At 38.3% G+C, this 24,214-nt stretch overlaps 1 protein-coding gene across 22 annotated transcripts in view; it reads left to right on the top strand.

Annotated features, from left to right (window-relative positions):
• Positions 1-24,214, top strand: part of DLGAP1 (DLG associated protein 1) — a 401,340-nt gene that overhangs the window by 88,580 nt on the left and 288,546 nt on the right. For 9 of the 22 annotated variants that reach the window (XM_086891418.1, XM_086891361.1, XM_086891417.1 and 6 more), the window contains one exon: positions 17,910-18,004. The exons of 11 other annotated variants lie outside the window; for them this stretch is intronic. The gene's annotated coding sequence lies outside the window, so the exon portion shown is untranslated. The remainder of the gene's footprint in view (positions 1-17,909; positions 18,005-24,214) is intronic. 2 more of the 22 variants (XM_086891490.1, XM_086891425.1) reach the window with 1 other exon arrangement.

The raw sequence follows: 24,214 nt of genomic DNA, 5'->3' as shown, positions 1-24,214 counted from the left end.
CAATAGTTAACCACTAAAAAGTCAAAGAAACTAATCCAGCCATATATAAAGTGTGTGTGTGGGGGGGGGGGGGATTGATAGGAAATTTCACAGGTGTAGAAATTGATAGTGATGTTTTTTCCTATGATGTGGGTTTTTTTGAACTTAGAAAACTTCAGTCCAGAGGACTGCAGCGTGTGTCCTATTAAACACGGCAAGGGTCAATAGACAGCTCTTTACTCCCTTATCTTCTATTCCTTGTTTCATTACAGCGCAAATATGCTATGGAATTGACTTCTCCAAGGCACCTCAGAATAAGAGCTGTTGGAATTTAAGTCTGATTGAGGCTTCCATTCTACAGGGTCAGCTTCTTTGGGTGGTTCTTCCAGAGAAGCAGTTTGCAATTGCAGGAACACCATGTTTCTGGACCTTAGAACTTATTTTGGCATTTGCAGCTAACAGGGCAACCAAGTCACTATGTGGAACTTTCATTTTTATAGATGAATAGACTGCTGGCTCTGTGTTTCATGTATGAATTCAATTTTATGAAAATAGTTACAATAAAGTTAAGATGAACTTTTACAGTTACTAACATCACAGGAAAAAGTGTTAGGTCATATCTAAGGCTGAATTAGTGTATACATAAATTATAGTTAATAAGTTAAAATAATAAAAATATAAAGTTACTGTGGGATTGTCTCTGTTAAAGAGACTTTGTAACAATTCAAGGATTATTTTACACAATTACTGCATTCAGCACTATTTTTGTAGTTCCTAAGTGAAGTCACCCCAGCTGCTTCATCACCTATATTAATGAAAAGTAATGTATCTACATGTTTCAGCATCAAAAGTGAAGGCAATCTAATGAGCTAACAGGCATTGCAAAGACAGGTCTGTATTATGTTCATTAGTACTTAAGTAGACTTTTTCTTCCCTTTTATTCATTTACTCCAAACAATCTCTCTTCTGAGACTGACCCCTGCTGGAAGCTTTATCTTTGTTGACAAATGTGTCATCAGATCTGTTTTTATTGTATAAATTCTCTAAGGCAGCAAAATTAGTTTGAACCTCAACTGTACTTTGACAGTAAAGCCCAAACTCTTGAGAGGCACTGAAGGTTTCTGGAAGAAAGGTGTGCCTAACCATACTAAAAACATTGGGGTACAAAAAACTTGAAGGCTGTAAGGCAAACTGGAATTTGGCCATTAAATTTCCACTAATCACACAGCAACTCTTGTGGATGGGTGGCCTCTGTTCTCTGAAATACACTGAGATTCACACTTCCATCCAATATGTGTCTCTCAAAGGATAATTATTTTCAAATTAAATACCTTTTGATTAGAAAAGGCCAAGTCATTGAAACAGTCTGAGCAGTTCTATTCTTGGTTCAATAAGCCCATAAATTCTGTTGATAAACCTTTGTTTAGACTTCAGGTCTATCTCTGGTATTTACCTAATTAGATGTAGTATTTTTATGTGTTTTATGAGACACTACATTTATTTCAGAAAAGCTGAGTCGACATGAAAAACTTGCAGTCCACCTACAGTTGCAGTGTACTAAGAATTCTGATACCTTACTATAACCTATCAAAATTCTTAAAATTTGAAATAAGTTTTAAAAGTATTTGAACAGTTTAGAATTAAAAAACTAGTTAAAATTGGAGGATTGATCTGTATATGTAGCAAATAGCTGAAGCTAGAGTTTATACGAGCATGTCATCTTAAAAATTTCGCATCTTGAATTTTTAACATAATTATGAACAGAGAAGCTACGGGTGACACTTGTAATTTGTCCCTGCTGTTCAAAACATAGGCCTTTTGTCTGAAGGCTGAATTTGTCTGATCTTGGCTAGGTTTCTACTATTCAGTGGCACTATAAACTGTGGCCAGTTTCTCTCTTAACTTTTTTCTGAGCGAGCACTTGGTACTGAGCACAGTCATGGACCATTTGGCCATTCTTAAGATTCCTTGCTTCTCCTGGTTCACAGCATCTCAGTGTGTCTTTGCAGCAGTAAGGTGGGAAGGGAGTTTGGGGGAGGAAGGAGAGCAGTTACTGAGAGTGCAGCAGAATTATGAAAATCACATGGAGAAATAAAGGTATTCTTCATGCTGTATATGAATATGTATTATAATCCTAATGAATAACTTCATCCTCTCTGTAATGCATGATGATAGAAAATAATTTTTCATTTTTCCTGATGACTCGATGTTTTACTCTTCAGAAGAAATATGAACAGCAAAAGTGGCTGTTACTGTCATTTCCCATCAGCAGATTGTATTTTGGCCATGAACTCATCCACTGTGCATGCCTTGAACTATGCAAAGCATGGTTTGCCTTGTTATTGGTGTCTGTGAGGTAGTTGCAAATTGTATGTTATGAATTTGTGGGTAACTCATGAAAATGTTAGCTAAATGCAAAATTTATAGTGTGCACATGTATAATTTCCAAAGAAATAAGTGATATATAAAATTCTTAATTTTAATAATTTAAACTATTTTCTATTCCACTGGATTCTGCAGTGGTATTGCTTAGTATCTGATTACAGAAAAGTGCTTTTACTGACTTACTAGCATGTGTTTAAATAAATTTTAAGTATAATGTATTAAATTTATACACTGTAAATTACTTCAATTAGCTCTGGTTAACCTATGAAAAAATAATACTTAAGGAAATCACTGTGGTTCTTTTCATTACTTCAGGATATATTTGGGTTTGGTTTTTTTTTGTAATATTGACATTGTGGAAAAGGCAAAGAGTCTTAACTGGCCTAAAATAATCTCTAATGCTAGAAATTATTTAATTATTGATTAATTTTTCTTCAACCACCTTTATGTTCAAAGAATAAATGAACATAAAGGTGAACAGCATTTTCTTTTCTACAGAAACTTCCACCTTTTCATCCAACCATGTAATTTTTGATCTGTTGATTTTCACTAGAAATCTTTATAGTCTTAGCTGTAGCTGTGCAATTCCAAGTGTGGGTAGAGGTTATTAAGAAATTGAGGCAGTATTACTTTAAACAGGTGAGGATGATGAAACTCTGGACTTGAGGATTGAGATGTGGACATAAAATATGTTTCTTTTAGTTGATATTGGCCGATAGAACTGAGCTTAAATTCTCTCTAATCATGTGACACTTGTTTATTTGTCCTCTGATTGGCAGCTGTAAGTCCTTTTAAGGATATGAAATGAATATGAAATGTAGTTTTATTAAGTATTTGCAATAAGATTTAGCTGGTAGCCACTGAGAAGCTTGTTTAATCTGTGAAATGACTTGTATAGCAAACATCTACTCTTACCTTTACAATCTTAGATTGTTTTCCATATACCACTAAAAGAAGTTGGGGGTTTTTTTCTGTCATATTTCTTATCTTTGCTGTATATTTTTAACATAATATCACCTGAGATCTGTTGCATATTCCTCTAGGACAAAAACTTTTAAAGTATTTCTGACTCTTTTGCATTTTAGTTCATGTCTGGGTTAGCCACAAGTGAGACCTTTTTATTTTTTGTACCAAAATTTGAAGATTTGTTTTGATATTGACTCCCATTTCTTGGGAGTTTTACCCAGTCAGTGCTGATCATTTTAGAAGCAACCTGTCAGCCCCTAGAAAGCAGGGACTGTTTAATGAATGTTTTTATTGCAGCCCCTTTCACTACCTGTAGCTTATTTATGAGCAAGTAATGCAGCAGAAAAGCAGTGAGCATAAATAACATGATACAGAGAACATACTTAAAATTAGGATCTAGACTGCCTGTACTGCCTCTGTATTTTTGGGAGTCTTCTTCAGATTTATTCCTGCATGCCACTAGAATTTCATCTCAAGAGTCTGAAGCTGAATTTTGGAATTAATATTGATTTACTGGGGTGCCTCACATCTTTCTTGATAATGTGTATGCTGGTAACTCCTCCTCAATATATTTGAGTGCTCCATTGCTGCTCTGTCAAACCGCACAGTTCTAGAAAACCGAATTGCATTTGAGCATCTGCTGTGGTCAGCCTCAGATTATTTCTGCACATTTTCCTAGCTTTCAGCATATTTTAATGTGATATTCACTAGAAATTAGCAATGCTAAACAATCTCACAGAAGAAAAAGCACCCTAAGAAAGAGAAAATATAAAATGCCCAGATTGATCATGACAGGATAAATCGCTCCTACTGAATTATTATGGGAAGTTCTTGGTTATCATGTTTAAAAAACAGTCTTTTTCCAAGCTTCTGTGCATGCATGTCCTACACTCAGACTGTTCTTTACAGTAAAAAGTGATAGGCTTGAATGACAACTGATTTCTTTTTGTACTTTCAGGAACAACAGGGTGGAAAATAGCCATCTGAAATGGGAAGTTTGGGCAATGTGACCTTAAAGAGAAGGCAACTGCTGTGTTGAAGTAATTGTCGGCATTAGCCATAAACAGTTTCATATTTCTGATATTACTGGGTCTGTCAAAGAGCAGTTTAAAGCCTCAAATCATAGGTATTTCTTGAGTTACACAGTCCTGCAAAACTTCCTGTGAAGCTGGCAGTCTCTAAAAAAGTTTTGATTCAATTTAACATACTGTAAAATTTTCCCATGTAGACTATAGGGGAACTTGGAGAAACAGGAAGTCTGAAGGACCAAAACACTCCCTCCCTCCCTCCCTGTTTATCAAAGGTGCACAACACTTGCCTTAATGTTTATGTAAAACTGGATCCTTCTCTGCTATTGAAGCCTTCGTGTTGATCATGGCAATCTTTTTGACAGTAAGAGAATATGAGCCTCAGTGGAGATCAGAATCTCCCAGAGCAGCCTTTATTTAATCATTAAAGATTTGCATGGACAGCACGATGACAAATATGAACCAGTTTAATTATTCTGTGACTGATGTACCAAAAGTCAGCCGCATCCCATGCTACATCCTACAGGAGCGTAAGATTTGTGCTGCACTCTGTCTGTGGGTGGGTACATTCTCTTTTGGCACAATATACCAAGTACCCAAGAGTGGTTCTCCATCCCCAGGAGCACAGGGGGGAGGAGAAGAGGGGCTGTTTCATTGCCCCTGCTTTATACTGATTTTTTTTTCCCTGGTCAGTGTAGTTCCTAATTACTGGATAATTTAATTCAAGGCAGTTTTACTGCTAGAGCATCACAGAGTGGCCTCAGTTGTACCCAGGAGACACAGTCTGTTGTGTAACAGGAGGAATTGAACAATGCTTTCTCCTTTAATGGACCAGAACAACCTAGGCCACTCAAACTTCCTGAGCAAACATCTCCTGAGCATTAACAGTTCCTATTTATCTGCTAATGGATAAATTAAGTTATGCAGAAACATGAATATCACAGAAACCCAGAGCACCCTGTGGTACAGGATCTTCTCTTGCAATGTGCCATTTGCATACCTCATTCTATTTCTTTTAACCAGATCTTATGGGAAGAGGAAATAAAAATACAGGATGCCTTTTTTTAGCATCATTTATATATAAATACATATATACATTTATATATACATAAAAGAATAGAATTTTAGCAGGTGTTCACTAAAGAAAATGAAATAACTTTGACAGATTTTCCACTTCTGAATTCTCTGGCCCTAGTAAAAGAAAGCTGACTACATGGTGGATGTTTTCTAAGTGGTGGGTGTGACATTAACATTAGCATCAGTAGCTGATGTTCTTGCTGTGTGTCATTCATACTTGATTGTCAGTATCACAAAAATCTAATAGTTTGTCATTCTGAGTCTAATACACTGGGGTTTTTTTCATTGATAAACATAATTCTGAAACAAAATTCTACTGTAAAGCTATCAGCTTTATTAGGGCACATAAGTTTTTGTTTAACATGATGATAAAGCTGCACAGCAGCTTTGGAGAATGTGTTTATTTACTTTTTCTACATTTAATACCTTGGTAAGTGATAGCAAGCATAGCTGAGAGCTCAAATAAAACAAAAGCTATCTATATTTATTCTTGCAGATGCTTTTTCCATTTCCTGCCAGTCTGTTACTTAGATGCCCTGGTTTTGGTGCAACAGAGTCCATTTTGTTCTTTGTAGCTGATATAGTGCTGTAGTTTTGGATTTAGTATGAGAATAATGTTAATAACACACAGTTTTTAAGTAGTTCCGATGCCTAGTCAAGGGCTTTTGAATATCTGATGCTCTGCTAGTGAGGAGTTGCAGAATAACCTGTGAGGGGGCACAGCCAGGACAGCTGACCCAATCTGCAAAAGGGATATTCCATGCCACAGAATGTTGTTCCCAGTATATACAAACTGGGAGGAGTTGGCCAGAAGCCACTCACTGTGGTTCAGGGATGTGATTAACATTAGTCAGTGGGTGGTGAGCAATTGTGTTGTGCATCACTTATTTCCCTTGGGTTCAATTACTCTCTCTCCCTCTTCTTAATCATTAAAATTCTCATTATTGCTGTTTTTGATATTAGTGTAATATTATATTAATGTAATATTATAATTATTAATAAAATACTGTTACTATTGTTACTATTATTAATATTCTATTTTGTTTATTATTTTTTTCTTATCTAACCCTTGAGGTTTAGATTTTGTTTTCAATTCGCCTCCCCACCTGGGGGTGGGATACAGGGGAGTGTGCAAGTGGCCAGCCAGGGTAAAACCACAACACTCATCTTCTTTTCAAAATCCCAACAGGAGTGGGTAACACTGCAGGTTCCACAGTGAGTTGGAAGGGCTCACTCTCCTGCTTCAGCTGAACACTAGTGCTTCCAACTTTAAGAAAGCTTTCTTTTATGATTGACTATACAGTATTATATAATTTGTATTAGATAGGTTTTAGTCTTCTCACTGCTGCTGTATTCACTGTGCATTATTCTTACCCCAAAAGAGCACTCCTGTCTTCATTTTCTTTGCCAGTCTTTCCAGCTTGGTGGTTGCAATTTTGATTACAGTTTATGCCTCATTTAACCTGACTGTCCTGAATATCATCCAGTAAACAATAGCTTATTTTTTAGGATATTTTCTTCCTTGATGACTGTGTCACTCTTTGCTGGATAAAATTGTCTCTTAGTTTTAGATTCAGTCTTTGAGTTATATCTGTAAGATCTGGAAACCAGTGAGAAGGAAATGTAACTCCTTTCCTTCCTGTCGTAAGTCTGTGATACTCTATACCACTACAGTGGTGGATGTTTCATTTTAAGTATAAAACTTTGCCTGTTTTTTGTCTACAAACTTTTAACTAAAGGAGTTAGGAGAGGAGGCATGACTGTGGATGTTGGGAGAAAGAAGGGAAAGGATTTTAAAGAAGTAAGGCATGAATAATATGCTGAGTGTGTTTTAGCAGCATGCAGGTATTTCTAGAAAGACATTATCCCTGCCAGCATTTGTTGGTAATCTGAAGGTAAGAATAGCTACATGGTGGCTTCAGCTGGGAAGGATCAGTGCATGAACTTTATCTCCAGAGCTAGGTGATGTTCTTCAAGCAGTGTCTAGCATCTGAGCCAAGGAGGGATTTTTGCAGCTCATGTCAAAGGAAATATTTTTTATGTCTCTCTTTTATGAGAAGCACTAGTTTTTAATAATATTAATCATCATTTTGGTAACTGCTTGGGGGTAATTCAGCTTGCAAGCAATCAGCTTGCTTGTTTTGGAAAAACCAGCTCAGCAAAGTAATAAATAAAATGGACAGTGTTGTGGTATAGGCTAGCAGAATAATAGGAAGGTGTCGCTGTGAATTCCTTTCATATTGACAGTGCCTCATTTCCAATCCTGTGCAAGTAATGAGAAAAAATTAGTAATGGCAGACATTTTTTCATAACAGAAAGGAGCTTGTAAATGTATTAGAGAACCACAGGCATTTTTATTCCTGCCATGACAAGGCCCCTACATTGTTACCCAGTCACACCCTGCTGTTAATTTTATTTTTCAAAGACACCTTTACTTCTATGTGTCGTTCTGATTGGGAATGGCAGGAAAGAACGACACGGACTCTCAAGGGAGTCACAACAGGAGAATCTCTCTAGTTTATTGCTCTAGGCTTGTCTTATAGACAGATACGTGGAAAAGTACAGAAAGGAAACTCTTATTGGTTAGCAAAGTGCTACATCACCATCATTGGTCAGTGGGGCTCACCACCCCCCTGACTCCCTCCTGCAAGGAAAACAAGAGGACAGACAAACAGCACCTGGCAGTTGTTTTCTGTCTCTGAGGATTGTTTTGAAATCCTCCTATGAAGTTCTCAGGCTAGCTTCTCAGGCAGGACTGAGAGGCCATGGGCCTGCAGTTTCTGCAGATCCCTGCAGCCTGCTCCAAAGCTAGCATCCATATCTATGGGGTTTTAAAAACACAGGGGGAATTTCTTTGCCATGACAACTTGGTTACAGTGAAGACAGCATAGTGACTCTTAACTGCTAAACAAAAAAATTCAGTTTGGATAAAGAGCATGAACTTAGAGTAATCTACTTGAATATTCTTTCATTCTCTAAGATAGCAAAATAAGTAATTTTTAATACTTTCTGAAGGGAAATTATTTACTGGTTTAAAACTACCACAAACTGTCTTCTTATTTGCAGTAGGTTTTAAACTCTTCTGATGTAAAAGTAGTGCCACTGCTGTAGGTTAGTGATGTGCTACATCCCTTTAAACGGCACAAGTTTCCTTAACACTGTCAGAGACTGTGTATTTGTGTTGTATGTGCAAGCTGGTATTGCTCTGCCTGATGGGGAGTGCAAGTGAGTTAATTTATCTTCAATGTTTTTTTCTTTGGAGAATTCCATAAACAACACCAAACCAAAGAAACTCTCTGTTGAGTGATTCACAGGCTGGTAGCTGCACTGCCTATCAGTAAAGCTTAACATCATGTTCTAAATAGAGAATAATGTGAAGAAGTTAATTAAGCAATAGGCCTCCTGATCATTTGTTTGTAACAAGAATTTGCTCCTTACAGACATATAAGTAAGCAAGAACTTATGTTTCCAAGATTTCACAGATAAAAAGGAAGCTACGAAAAATGCAAAGAGTACCCAAATGCATTACTTGATCTATGTTAGACCTCCACATGTAAATAAAATAGTTGAGCAGTACTGGGATAAAATTTGCCCTCTCTCCTAGTACAATGATGTTAACCATATGTAATATTCCCTCTAAAATGAAATATACCCAATAGGGTGTTTCACTGGAATAAGATATACTATCCTTATTTTGGCTGTAGAATCCATATTTCTTAATGTCTTTTTAATTCAATATATGCTGTTATTTAAGAAGAGAGAAGCCTGCACAATTAATCGAAGCAATATATACAGCAAAGCTAATGAGAACAAAACCCAAACAAATAATGTGGACATCAAAACTCAAATAGCCAGCTGAACGCCTCTCTCCTCACTATCCAGACATTAAGTCCTTGTGTGCAAGCATTCATGCACAGCAGAGAGGTGATCTGGAAGGGATGTGCGTGGCTTCACGCTTGCCTGTGTACTCACCAGTGCAGCAGAGCTAGCGAGGCTGGAGACTCTTCTGCTGCAGCTGTCTGCAGGAAATTTCTGGTGCACAAAGGAACTGTGGCTTGTTTTGTGAGAGGTGAAACCATGCTGTTGTCCCTTGGTAATACAGGCTGTGTCCCTAGAATACAGCCTGCCGTGGAGCAGTCGGCAGGGGAGTAAGAGTTGGCCGTATGTACATCAGAACTGACAGGAACAGTTCTAGCGGGACCAGGATGACAGACAACTGAGAAGTGTCTGAGTTGTATTGATAGCATGACTTACCCATGTTTTTTCCATTAACACAGACTTATTTAGATGGCCCATTTAAAATCAATAGTCTAACATGTTATGTGAATGTGCTATTAGAGTTCAAGGAACCTGTTGGAAAGGTTCCAAATTCTGCCTTTCTCTATCTGGATTGCCAATGCCTTGGCAAATCCAAAGAATGTTGTATGTTTTTAGTATGGCTTGCCAGAAAAACAAACAAACCCAGCACAGAAGAAAGTAAGTGGATTTCATCCTGCTTATAGGATATGACAGCACACTGAGGCACAGACTTGACATTCACTGAGCTTAAAAGAGAGGAAGGGCTTGCTCATGGCTCCCCTTTTGTTAGCAGGCTTTCATAGGGTGAGAGACTGGACTGGGTAATTAGCATGATCACCTGTCTCTGTTGTTAAATTCCATGTAGATACACTTCTCTTCAGCTAAACAACTTTATTCAATAATTTCTTTCTCTTGGAGACTATACCTGGAGTTCAGAGAAGTGGAAAGATCAAAGGATCTTCAGTGTGCAAAGCCACTGTGATGGAAGGGAACTAACTAGACAAGACAAGCCTAGATGGTCCTAGAAGGCATTTGAGATCACGTGCTGCAGAAGATGGCTGAGGAAGTATTTGGAAAAACAGGAAAATAGGAATGAACCTTGGCTAGTTTATCCATACTGAGGCACATAGTAGAGATTGAAAGATGGGATAAAACCTTAAAGGTTTGCATGACACAGTTGCATAAATGTGAGCTGAGACTGGACTGTCAGATTGCTGGTTCCTAGAGAGAACGGTTCTCTCCTTTGGTAGTTGTATTTTCACTTTATGGTACCTTGAAGAAAGGCCCTGGATGACTACATCTGTGTGTTTTATGTGCTGAGACATTTTATAATGTTCTGAAAGGAACACAGGCATGAAGTGGTGTGGATTTGGTTGATTTTCAAGAGTTTTTAAGTCTTACAAAATCAAGTATTTCAAAGGATATGTGTAAGTACAAGAAACAAGTGAATTAAGATAATGTAGAGAATAAAAGAGTTCTTATTTTTACCAAAGATGATGTTTAAACACATTATTTTAGTTACAGTCTTTGAATATAAAGTGATCATAGACAAATACGAGTGAGTATACAATGACAAAGATGACACATTTTGACTTAGAGAAGGGAAACAGTTTTCTGTTTGTAAATATGTATGCATAGAATTAGAGCCTCAGAACTTTTAAATTAAGCATTCTTAAGGTCTCCTGTTTAGCAGGCTGGCTAAGAAGTACCACAGAGTTTAAGAACAATGGAAAATTGTGAAGAGTTTCATGAGAATGTGCTAATATAAAGCTATATATAGGCTAAAATTTTAATCTAAGCAGCATGAAATATGTACAATTTAGCTGAATTTTAGTGCTCAAATGGTCACTTAATTATTGTGTGGTTACAGAGATACACTGGCTGTAAATATCCTATCTATAAATGCAATCTGTATTTAAAAGGGATCATTAGAGAACAATGTAATTATTGTAATTATTAAAAATGTCATGTACAAGGGTTAATATTTATCTTATTGATGTTTCTCATTCATAAATTTCCTTCTGAAGGACAAAGGTTTTCTGTACAGATTCAGATTTTTAAGTTAGTGGAAAGGAAATTTTATAGGGTCCCTTCCTTTCTTCCTTTGTCAGGAAACTAAAACAAGTAGCACATCTATTTCCCATCACATTCTTTGATTAGTTTCACCCCAGAGGGAAACTTGTGCTCCACAGTATAAGGACTTTCTGTAGAAGCATTGAGAAAGCCCTCAAGTTTCAGGTAGTAGGTAAGTCAGTAACAGTCCTGGTGACCATAAAGATGAAGTCTTTTGAAATGGGTTACATAACTTGCTGCAAGTGCAGAGATGGCTTGGCATACATGTTTAATGGTTTCACCTGTGGTGGTGCTTGAGGGCAGCCTCCAAGCATTAATGCTGAACTCTAATTAGTGTAGACAAGATCACAGCACTGGATTTCAAGGGAATGCAAGATAACCTGCAGACAAATTACCATTGAGGCAACATGATGGATCTTGACAGTATGTTCCAATCATTTACAAAAAAAAAAGAAAAAAAAATCCATCAACTACAACATTTTCTAATACATTGACTATCAAAAAATTTTGTGCCCAGTAGGTATTTAGACTTCTGGATAAGTATAGAAGTGGCACTGTAGCTGGAGGGTTTATGGTAATTCTATAAGCAGCAAAGTGTCTCTGCAAAGGAGAGATAAACAGCTAGTAATCCTCATAATTCCCCACTGATAGCCTATCCATCTCTGCTATAAATTAGAAAGCCCAGAGATTAGGAAGGCTAGGCAGGGTGTAGCTCACAGCATTAATCACAGTATTAGGACAGCAGTGTGCTTGATTTCTATGTCCAAAGCACTGCTATTTCTCTCTAGGTTAAAATGACATAATGTAGTTTGGAATACATATTGTTCAAGCTGCCCACTCAATGCAGAGATTGTTTTACAGAATACACTGTTACACACTTCTTAAAGCTAAGGTATTGACTGCAGACTAAGGAGCAGTGCAGTGCTTTTTGCTATGAGGGCTATATAGCCAAAATTCTGTACTCTCTTTGAGTTTCCAAATTAAGATTTTTTATTTATTTTTTTTTAATATGTGTTCAGCATTATTCAAGTGGATTAGGGTCAGTATGTCCTCATACATCTTGGTTCTAGGAGGATATTGTGCAATGCTTCTGATCTTTTGGAATCTGCACATGGCTACACAGGCAGAACTGTCATTGTGTGTGTACAAATTCATATTTAAACATAAAATATGAACGGGCACCTTTAAAAATTAGAGGTTAGATATAAATTCTCACAAGCACATGGCTGAACTAAATATAATTAATCTGAAATTTTCTTTATGACATTTTTTGAGCCAGTAGTCAGGTGGAGAATGGAGAGCTATGGCTTGGCCTCACATAATAGTGTGGCATATATTCCAAATCCTACTCAATTTTTGGCTTAAAATACCAAAAATGGGTATTTTAGTTGCCTGCTTTTTAGTAGATGATACATCAGGTGATACATTTTATATGTTCAGGTCTCCACTCCCTCATTTCCAAGTCCTTTTGACTATATTGACAATTGTACTCTAGAAATATAATTGATGCATATATTATTGTCACTCCAGCCTTTTGGGATGCCTAGTTCAATAAACTGTTGCTTGAGGGACCATTTTGAGAAACAATAAGTCTTTTTCAAAATTGAAAATGCATGAACAACCTTTTTTATCCTTACATGCACAGTACCAGTGTACAGGGCTTTTGGGGCAGTGAAAGTGTTTCCATCATGTTTGATCTTGCTTTGGGTTTCTGGTTTTTCAGTCATGAAAAAGGCTAAATGGAAATCTCTAGAGAAAGGAAATTCCTAACTAAAATATGAAAAATGCTGCATCAGAAAAGGGAGAGAAACACTAATAAATGTTCATAAGGGAAAAAAAAAACCAACAAAACAATCTCTCTGAAAGGGATAGAGTTTTGTGGAAAAAGGAAGATTTGGTTCAAGTATTAGGGATATTGTGAAAGGATATGAATTGACATAAGACTGATAAAATCTAATAGGCTACAGGAACAGATGTTGGCAAAAGAAGCATCATTTTATCATCAGCATACAGTCATTTAGACTCAGCAGATTCCATACCACAGTTGAAGAATCATGTAATTACAAATAAATATCTGCAAGATGACAGCATAGCAGAAGACAGTCTCAGAGATATGTTCTTTAAAAAAAACTCAAACCAAACAGTTAGAGGAAATATACCCTATAGGGTAAATATAAAGTTCACAACAGAGTACTGTGGAAGACAGAGTGAAACATTGAGCCACAAAAAGCAAAATATTCCAGCAAAAGGTAAGACATTACCTTATGAAAGGTACAAAATCTTACTGATGTAAGACATCAGTGGAAAGAACTTTTGTAAGACATGCCAAAGGAAATGTTAGCACTGGATGACAACAAAGGAATACATCTTCAACAGCATGCAGAATGTCTTTATTCCTTTATGAAGCTAATTTCTGAAATATAGTCACAGAGTTTGAATGTCCACATTCTAATGATAGTGATCTGATCATCCTACCCCCCACAGCAATGTTTCAGAACAGGAATGGAGATTTTCAGGCAGCTTTTTAAATAATATTAATGGAGTCTTCCACAGCGTATCAGCCACCATGGTTTGTGTGTGTGGACTACAACCAGCAGAGCTTCTGGTGGGGAGGTGAACTGGGGCTCTTGTATTTGTAGTCGTTGTTCAACCTGAGCATTGAGGAAACTCAGCCAAAGGTTGGTGTTGAGACTCTGAGCTGCTTGAATAACTGGCAGAAGCTGTTAAGTAACAATCAAAATTCTGTAAATACTTTTAGAAAGGGATGTGTTTCAATTTTAATTATTTTCTAGCATGCCTAGGAGAAAATTGTGTGCCTGATGGTGGAGTAAGTGGAAGTGAAATTGTCATCCTCTTTACTTCTTCAGGGAAACTTAACAGGTGTGGGACTACACTGGAGAGCTGTAAAGATCCCTTTTTCCCTTCCAAAGTACTTTTACAAAAAAGAAAATAACCCCAAGAATGTAGCAACACTAGTGGCCATTTCAATGTGGATAAGTGAATATGATATTTAGACCATGGATCTGAGGCATAGGAACTGTATTCCAGTTGTAGTTTTATGTCTGCAACAATACTGGAGTGTGTGTGTGTGTGTGTAAATTATTTCCAATTCCATTATATTCCAGACTGTTCAGCACTGCACAGTCAAAGCAATGATGCCAATGGTTCCCTGGTATCCTTGGTTCTGAGCATTCTGTCAAATTAAATCAAAAGTCTTGTTCAGGCTACTGACTACCTATAAAAGGTTTGAATGAGCCTGTTTGCTCTAATTTGTTATCACATAGGAATTATGAAATTAGAAAGAATGTAGGAATTTTGGGGGCACTATTTGGTGGTTTTAGCCATTAAACAGTTCTTTATTTTTCCCTGTTCATTCTGCATTTTCCCAAGCTCATCATAAAACAAAGGGTACTTTTTCCTGCTCTTTATCTGTGCAGTTATATTTCATTGACTAGACAGAAAAGAGTGTCCTGAACACGACAAGATCATTGGGAAAATGTGTTGTCCTGTAGCTGTAGGCAGTATTATAATGATCAACAGAGGGCACAGTAAGCTTACAGAAGCAAGAATATGGTGTTTCATACCTTTCTCAGACCCTGTTTCACTAACCTCTCTGAAGTTATTTTGGGGAGTTCAAATCATGTATTAGTCTTGGTAACCTCCATGCTTGCTTTTGATTTATTTCTGATTCCTAAATTTGGGGCACCTTACTGCAGCCTAGAAGTGATGGATACATGCATTACTTTTTTGTTCATGACAGCTCACTTTCAAGTTATAGGTACCTGCTTGAGGCACTACTGGAAAAAGATTCAGGAATCTTTGTCTTGCTGTTCTGTATAAAAAAAAAAATAAATCCTGAGTACCTGAAGCTAAACCTATTGTCTCTTTTGATTAAGAAAGAAAGAGGAAAAGGAAAGAATTTCTGATTGAATTTTCTAGAAGAGGGTTACAAACCTTGGCTGAGGAGATGCTTACACTGTCATGACTGGAAACAGAACAGAAATATGAGTTCTCTGTGCAATTTGATGCCTGAGCTAACCAGTCCTATGAAGATAGCCATGCTGCTTCCAGAGGCTGCAACCACTGCATGTGTCTTGCTGGGCTGCATGGATTTGTACCTGAGTTCACTTCTTGTTACAAATATCAGCTTAATATTCTGATAGCAGTCGTTAAGTTTAAAGGGATCAGTTTTTTTGCTGAGCTTTGAATATAGTGAGGATATCCAAATGTGGATACTTACCGGTCTTGTAAACCTAGAAATGGAAATTCTTCTGTTAGTATGTCATGGTTCAGGAAAGGTATTCACACTGAAACCCTCCAAATCATGTGCTTATTATAACTCACTTTTTCCCTCCACCACCTCCCACCATGCCAGGCTGGAGAGTAGAAGTGGAGGCACAAAAGATGAAGACCATGGGTTGAGATTAAGAACAATTTACTGGAAACAGCAATAAGATAGAAAACAGTAACGGCAACAATACCAATAACAGTATAAGAAAAAAAGATTGTTCATAACCCTCCATGGAAACCCCCCAAGATACCTGACCACTCTCTTCTCAATGCCATGACATCCCCTCCTCTATCCCTGGAAAATGACCTGAGGTGTTGCAGAATAACCTCCAAATCCTAGCCATGCTCCCTCCTACTGCAAAAATTAGCCCTGTCCTGGCTGGACTCAGGACAGAGTAGAAATGAAAATACAAATTTTTCTTAAGGCTGTGTGACTTTTAATTTCACTAAGTCTTTGAAAACACAGCTGGAGAACAGAAAATTGACATTTACAATGATCTGGAATACTATTCTCAGTAGTTAGCTAAATTATTGGAATGAATTCTTCAGTGTAGTCTGGCTGGGAAACTTCACTGTAACATAGCTACTATCAAGGGAGAAGAATAAGTGTGACTAGGTAATCAGTCAGTAATTGTATAAATAAATTGAGCATGTCAAAATCTGCAAACATTCCTTTATGCACATTGGCAAAGGTTATGTTACTTCTACAGGGATATGATAGTGCCTGGCAGGGCCTGCAAAATACCTGTGAAGAGGAATTACATGTATTCCAGAAGAAAACTGCACTAAATATGATGCTTACTCATTAAAAGAGTGGAAATTCCTCTCCAATCTGCTTACTGAGTGATTGCTAACAGCTCTGTATATATAGTTTTCCAGGAGAACTCAGCCCAGTATAGGTGACATCTGGCTCTTCAGTCACATAAGATATTAATGCTAGTTTTAAAAATGTTTCCAGTAACACTGTAGATACCGTTCAGGTTAACAACTGGCAGTCTAAAACTTCTGTATGTTGAGCCTCTCATTTTGTTGCTATGTTCCATCTGAACATTCCACATCTGGCCTGTGAAGAGACCCTACTGTGACAGGACAATTTCTGTGCATAATTTTGGGACTCCTCGTTCTCGGAAGAGGTGTATCTTCAAGTGCTTTATTAGCAGAATCCTTTTCAGAGGGGTGAGGTATCATTGTTGTGCTTCAGGAAGTTTGTTAGATTTTTCTCATGGTCTCCCAGTGTGTTTTCAGCATGCTTGTGTTTTCTACCACCTTCTTAAGCAGTTATCATTCCTGTGATTCCCTTGAGCCTCACCCTGATGAAAATCTACTTTATCTTGACTTCTTTTAGCCTATTATTCTGAAAACAAAAAAGTATTTTTGTCAGGCATCCCATAACCCTTATTGAAGGACAGAGTGACTCAGCCTTACAGAGGGGAAGCCAGTTTGCATTTTGGACAACTCAGAAATCCATCCAATTTAACCCTCCATACCCAATATATGAAAAATCAGAAAAATTGAGGTATATACACTGGTCTCTTGTCCAGAATGGGAAAGCAATAATTTTCATTCAAATTATAAGCCTCTTCATTCAGTTCCTGACAGCTGTTTGCCATACTGAATTTTACATAATGAAATTATTTTTCCAGGTTCTGTAAAACTCTTCATATAGTTGAAAGTATTCTAATGAACAGAAAAAAAAAAAACACCTGGTTTTACCTGGGACTTCATTGTGACATTACAAGACTGGGATGTGGGAAATCTTTGTCTTTGCTACCCAGAAAAGCACCATGTTCTTTTTACTTAAGACCTTTATTCAGAGGTGGGAAATTGATGCTATTAAATTGTCTATTATTTTGTAGATGCTAAATTTCTTCCAGATAGACCATCTTTAAGAAGTAAGCCTTAAGGTTCTTGGAAAAAAGCAAAATATACTACAATGTGGTCTGAAATTAGGATAATGTGTCAAAGAGTGTGTTAGGTTATAAACTGTTTTAGCCATGTGTATTTTGAATTATGATTGTAGTTCAGCTCAGAAAGAGTTATTTTTTCACTCTCTAAGATCATGCAAATGTCAGCAAGTGCCAAGTTCTCAGGATGCAGTGCTGCTCAGGATTCCAGATGGGTAGTTACTGGGGAAGTCAGAAAAGTATGCATGTGAATCCAGAATCTGCTTTTAGTTGCAAGGCTTGCCTTATTCAGTGTCATAGGAGAGAGCATTGCACCTCAGGCAAGAAACTGTGACTATTTAATGTTTGAGACAGATCTCATGCTTAAGCCCAGAAACTGAAGTATAACTGTTGTTTGTTTTTATTTTAGCAGGGAAAAAGCAATAATCCCAACTGGCAGTCCAAAAATAACCAGATTGGAGGGTGGAAGGAAAAAGAAGGAAAAGGGAAGACTAAAATGGAGAGGTAAATTGTTATTGTGTAGCCACAGTTCCCTTGCGAGGAGGAGCAGGGAGGCAGCATTTTATCAGGAGTATGTGGGAATGCAGTGGTGTGTGGTGACTGCAAAGGAGGAGCAGAGACACCACTGCTACACCACACCATTTGAAATGATTAATGAGATTTGTGGGAGAGAAAGGGGAGTATCTCGAGTTCTCCTCTGGACATGTAAATACCTTGTGGTCTGTTGTTTCATAAAGTTCTTTAAATGCCTCCTGAATATTGGACTGTTTCTAATAATTCACTGTAATGTTATCTCTCCCCATTTTTATGGTGACTCCTGGTCTCACATAAATAGCTTTAGCCTGGGTGGTTCAAGGATTGGGAAAGTCTGATTCTTTGCAATTAAAGGGTGCAGGAGCAGATTCTTATTTGTGATTCCTTTTCCTTGATCATCAGATTAATGGGGAGTGTGGTGGATGTTGTGGGATTACGGCACGTTTAGGCTGTGATATGTGGATATTTTGCATCTTCCTTCTATTTGTGGAAATGAAAAACCTCAGCCACAATGGAAGGAAAGCAATGAGTCCTGAGACGGATTCTCCCTTTTTTCTGATTCAGAAGTGAGCTGTGATATTGTATCATTTGAGGACTGGAAATATGATGGGAGTAAAGTAGAAAATATGAGACTCTAAAAGCACTCTCAACATCTACTGCTTGTTTTTCCTCATGAAAATAAATTTAAATGTTTCTTCTTAAACATTTTAAAAGTGTAGTATATTCTTCCTGGAAAGTACTGCTGTTAGATAGTTCATAGTTTGCCATTTTTAAGGTTTGAACCATAAATGCAACACACAGGAACATTTTGCTAGTAATTCATATTATTTCTTTATATTACTCTATTTATTATTTTACAGCTTTGTTTTATATTACATGTTTGGACTTGAAGCCTTTCTTCTAAATTTTGCATTAGTAATTACAGAAAAAGTTGGTAGTTTTCTCTAGTCATTTTATCTCACCTATAGTTTAAACTAATAGATGGCAACATGTAATTATATTCCTGCAAAGCTAAGTGGTGTGGAGGAGGCTGAAATAACCCAGGCTGCACTAAAAGGTCATGAATGTTTCATTGCAGAAGAAAATGCAAAGTCCTGTGTTTGGGCTGGGATAGCCCTGCAGAGCAGCACTGACCACGAGGCCAGCTGGCTAGCAAGCAGCTCGGTCACTTCTGGAGGTATCCCCGGTGGATGATGAGCTGTGGATAAATCTGCAGTGTGCCCTTGCAGTACACAGGCAGTCGTGTCCCAGGCAGTGTTACCAGGAATAACCAGCAAGTCCTTCCTTCCCCTCTGTTTGGTGCTTTTGAGAGCACATTGAGAGAGCTGCAACCAGTTTAGAGTCCTCTGCTTAAAGAAATTCCCTGACACGCTGAGTTGAGTCCAGCAGAGAGCTACCAAAGTGGCCATGGGGCTGGAGTACATCTGAGGTTATGCAGGGTGAGGCTGGGAGAACTGCATTTTTTAGTTGCATTTTTAGTTCGTCCAGCATTAAAAAGAGATAGCTGATGAGAAGTCTCATTGCAGTCTCAGACTTACAGAGGAGATGGAGCCAGAGTCTTCTCAGAGGTGTGTAGTGAAAGGACCAGAAGCCACAGGAAACACAGGAAATCGTGACTAAAGAGTAGGCATCTGGGGAAATGATCAGGTTAAAATAACGAGAACAAACGTACTGTGAGGTTGAGGGATATCCATCCTTGGAGGTAGACAGAAATTGGCTGGACTAGCTTTGAGATAGGTGCTTGGACCAGATGACCTCTAGAGATTGCTGCCAACCTAGATGGTTTTATGCATGCTAGTGAAAGGCCGAGAGGGACATAAATGGGATTTCCAATGGGATTATGCAGCATAGGAGGCATCTCCTTAGAACTGAATGCATGTTTGTGCTTTGGAGGTTGTTGGGGTTTTTTGCTAAAACCCTTCTGGCTCTTACTTTCACCTTAACTTACTTGAGCACATTTCTGTAGTTTCTCATTTTAAGGTGTTTTGATTGTTTGTATGTTTGTCAGATTCGCAATCATAAAAATTTATCTTCTCTCTCGTAAGAAGTCTAGCAACTGATAAGGGCCTTGATGATCCAATGCCCCATTTCTTTAAGCTTTGATCAGTGAAGCAGATAAAAAAAATCAATTTCTGAATTATTCTGGTTCAGATTTTGCCTGGATACTGTCTGTAAATAGTAGAGATGATTTACACTTATCTTTCTCTCAGTTTCTGCTTCAGGCTCTCAGCAAGCTCCAGCAGATATGAAATGGGTATGACAGGCTACAGCAATATTTAGAAGGCTCTGTTCAGAACTGTGGTTCTAGCAACTTGTTTCACATGTAGTAATTTTAAGTTCTGGAGGACAAGGTAAAAAGCTAGCAATCTTCCAAATAGGTGAGACCCAGCGCAATCGAGTCTCTGATGGCACTACTTTGCAAGAAGAATGCGAAAAGTACATTTTGTGTGCTTTACTTTAAATCATTTGCTAGCTTCAAACCCATTTGCTAGATGTTATTTACTCTCTGGAGGCTGCTTTCATGGACCTTCTTGAGAGCTGAAGTTACTCAGCAGTTCACCTGCTTTGAACCCACATAGATGGGCAGCTAACAAGAAAATCTCCCAGGCAAGGATTTCCACGTACCAATGTGACTTACTTTACTCAGATGTTTTCTTTATTGCCACTTGTCAGTCATCTGCATATCTGTGTTCTGCGCTGTGTTTGGGCCTCTCCTTCCAGGAAGACACTTGGCATCTCTCCTGAGATCAGCTGAAGGCAGTTCATTCCTCCTGTAGAAGTCTCACGGTATCCCTCATTTCCTGGGAGCCTTTGTAGCGCGGTGTGAGCTGCATGAGCTACCCTGGTAGGGGCAGTTCATCCATTGCTGCATTGATGCAGGAGCTGCAGGGCTCTGCTGTGCCCCATCAGATCAGACTTTGTCTGTATGTGCACGGCAAAGATGCCAAGAAATACGTTGTCACTGCTGAACCGGTGTTCCCATGGAGAGCAGTCTCTGCCAAGCAGGGCACCAGGAATAAGTGACACAGATTAGCCAGGCAGTGGCTGGCCTTCTCTCAAGGGGAAAAGTAGGGGAACAAGTGCCTGTGCAGTGCAGTGCCCATGGACTGAGCTCAGCACAGTGTTTGTGTCCATGTATGTTCATGCTAAAAATGGAACGTCCCGGGACCGTGATTGCAGCTGTGTCATGGCTGGTGCATACAGAAGACTCAGTCACTTCACTGATGATGGCCTAGGTAAGCTTTTGGTGGAGTTGATGTAGCTTTGTGTTGCAGCCTGGTCAGATGCTCAGGGCAGCAGTCAGACACTACGCCTCATTTCACTGTTTAGTACTCTTTTCCGCTGAGTAGCAATTGAAAATGCTTGTGGTCCTGCTCATACTCCCCCTAAAGTCTGGTCACCCCTAGTGGTGCTGGAGAAAGACAGCTTATTCCCACCATATTAGAACAGTTTGGATTATCCTGAGAAAAAGAAAGAGAACTGAAAAAGTGAAATGAAAAGAGAGAAGATCACACAAAAATTAATTATTTTTGTTTGATTTTGTAGTCATTATGTCATTCTCCCTTGGATAGGTTAGAATTACAAATTTTGCATAGCAATTTAAGCTAGTATTAAACTCATATATAACCAGCCCTCGAAATCTGTTAACTAGTTTCATATTCAGAGAAAAGCAATGAATTGCCAGCTTCCTGAAATGTGTATACTTCCTATGAGCTACCCAGACTGCTCCAAAAGAATCATGTCATCAGTTTGCCCAGCTGACAAGGCATATGGCAAACTCTTTTATGATGCCTGTTATCCATAATGATAGCTGTTTGTGTAGCTGTGCTATTCACTGAGTGAGAGTAGAACAGTAGTGCAGCAATTGCTACTAAGTGGAACAAACTGCAAAAGGACAAAAAAAAAAAAAAAAAAAGAAGACCAACATTTTAGAAATGTGAGAAAAAAGAAAAGCAGCACAGTCACCCAGGGGAGTTTCTATAGCAGCAGTAATCTGAAACACCCAGGCACATTGCCAAGAGCTCCAGTAGGTTGTTAATCAAAACTTCCAAATCTCCTGCCAATCCAAGGCTCTTTTAGCATCAGAAGGGAAAGCTGTCACATAATGATGTGATACTTAAGTTACATAAAGAAATTCTCAATTTTTTTTTTGTGAGGAATATTCTTGTCCTAAGCAGACTTTTTTGTTTTTTCAACCTATAAGAGAATCCTTCCCATCGGAGTTTCAGTTGAAGTAATGTATTTTTAAACATTATTGCATTTAATTTTTAATAAGCATACAGGATACTTTTGGATACCCTGGAGAATATGTTCTCTTTTATTGGCTGCAATTAAGTGTTCCAGTAGTAAAATGCAAATCTTATAATTCTTCCTCGGAATGGCAAAAGGTAGTAGTAAGAAGATTAAGCAAGTGTCTGTGTAAAGCAGACATTTTAATTGCAATGTAAAATTTAAGTAAACTCTGTAAAAGTGCTCCAGTTATCTCTTTAGTTACCAGTGATATATGGCTTTGCTTCAGGCATTGAATGAACTAAAAAATAGCGTCAGCCACTTCCTGTTTGTATGGATAGTTGATTTCTTAATATTATCATGCAGTAGGCATTTTTTTTCAGCTGACACTGACAAATCCCATTATCTAGAAGGTGTTTCTATTGCATAATCTTAGCAACAGTGAAGGCAGCAGTGATTTCAATCTTTTCCATCTTAATTTTCTGGGTGATGGATTTTTCACTTCACTTGAAGGGAGAGGAGAAGGCAGCAGGACAGAAGAGGAAAGTGTGTTTTTTGGTGTGGTTTTCCATTCCCACTGCTTGCCTGGCAAGCCCTCGGTGATCCCAGTGAGGATGCTGGAGAGAGGCAGGAGGGAGGGCAGGAGGCAGAGGCAGTAAGTGCTGGCCGTTCACACCAGGAGCGTTCCACAGCACCGCACTGTTTGCTCTGCCAGTGGTGGGGTCAGCGCTAATTTACACAGTCTGGCATGTTTCGAGGAGAAATTCGCTGCTGAAGGGAATGTCTGCGAGTACCCTGAGATGCCAGTGAGCTTGGAGAGCCGTGGTTTTAAGTTGTGTTTTTATGGGAGCTGTGCTGCCATAGAAACAGAGAGACTATACGTAAGCTTTGTCTTTCTATGTAAATAGCCATAAGTGCCTTTGGCCCGCCTAAATCTTGGGAGAGAGAGAGAGATTTATGGGGCTTAGGAGAGGAGAAGTTCCCTCCCCCATGACCCTATTTCCCAAAAATACCATATGTCAACAGGATTCTTTTAAGGGAGCTGCTCAGAATATTAATGAAACAGGGCATCCTGTGCTTTTTGTAGGATAACCCATGTCAGTTGATTTGGAGGAAAGCTTTCAGCAGTATAGTTTTCAGCCTGTCAGAATGGAGTGGAGAAATTTGACATGGAAGTACAATTCTGAGTATTGCTTTATAGGTCTCAAATTTCGTGTTACAGCTGCTGTTTATCCCCCTATACTTCTGCTTAAGCACAATTTCAGCTATTGAGAGTAGAGTCCTTAATACCATAAAGATCCCTGTATGACATGATAAAACAGTCTGTTGCGGGCCAGAAGGCATGCTCAATAGCCTTAGGCAAAATTAATGTAAGGTAAGAAACCCAAGAAGATGGTATGTATAGACTGAAATACTTTCAAGCCAGTAAGGACACTCTTTAACTCAGTAGTAGTTTGGCTTTTGTTTAATTTATTACATTTACACTGTAGTTATATAAGAAGTACACAGTCTTTTCTTGGATCACTGACTACTTTAGAGTGCTGAAAGAGCCTAGGTATCTTAATGGAGGAGTAAATCAGGAGGAGTAAAACTCAGGCTAACAACTTCAGATTTCTTTGGAAATGAAGCTTTACCCAAGGGTCAATAAAATATTTTCACTGTTTTGCCTATCCATCCACTCTCCTGAAAGACCGTCTGCACCTTCTGTCAAACATGAGGTGGCTGTCAATGCAGGTAGGTGCAGGATGGCATTGATCTAGTTAGGTAATGTGACAGCATTGAACAGCATCAGTTCCAGTGCAGGCTGGAGACCCCAAGTAAATACTCAGAAGAGTGGCTGGTCTTGAAAAGCCTGTGGCAGAGCATGTTTGGCTATGGATGGATGCAATGCTCTTAGTAATTGCAAGCAAGATTAATTTCCCTGTTTAAGCTGTCTGAAAACTCTGCATC

Source organism: Cyanistes caeruleus, chromosome 1 (assembly GCF_971803275.1).
Source record: "Cyanistes caeruleus chromosome 1, bCyaCae1.hap1.1, whole genome shotgun sequence".
NCBI classification, from domain to species: Eukaryota; Metazoa; Chordata; class Aves; order Passeriformes; family Paridae; genus Cyanistes; species Cyanistes caeruleus.
The sequence above is the reverse complement of the archived record's forward strand: the minus strand, read 5'-3'. Positions and strand labels throughout refer to the sequence as shown.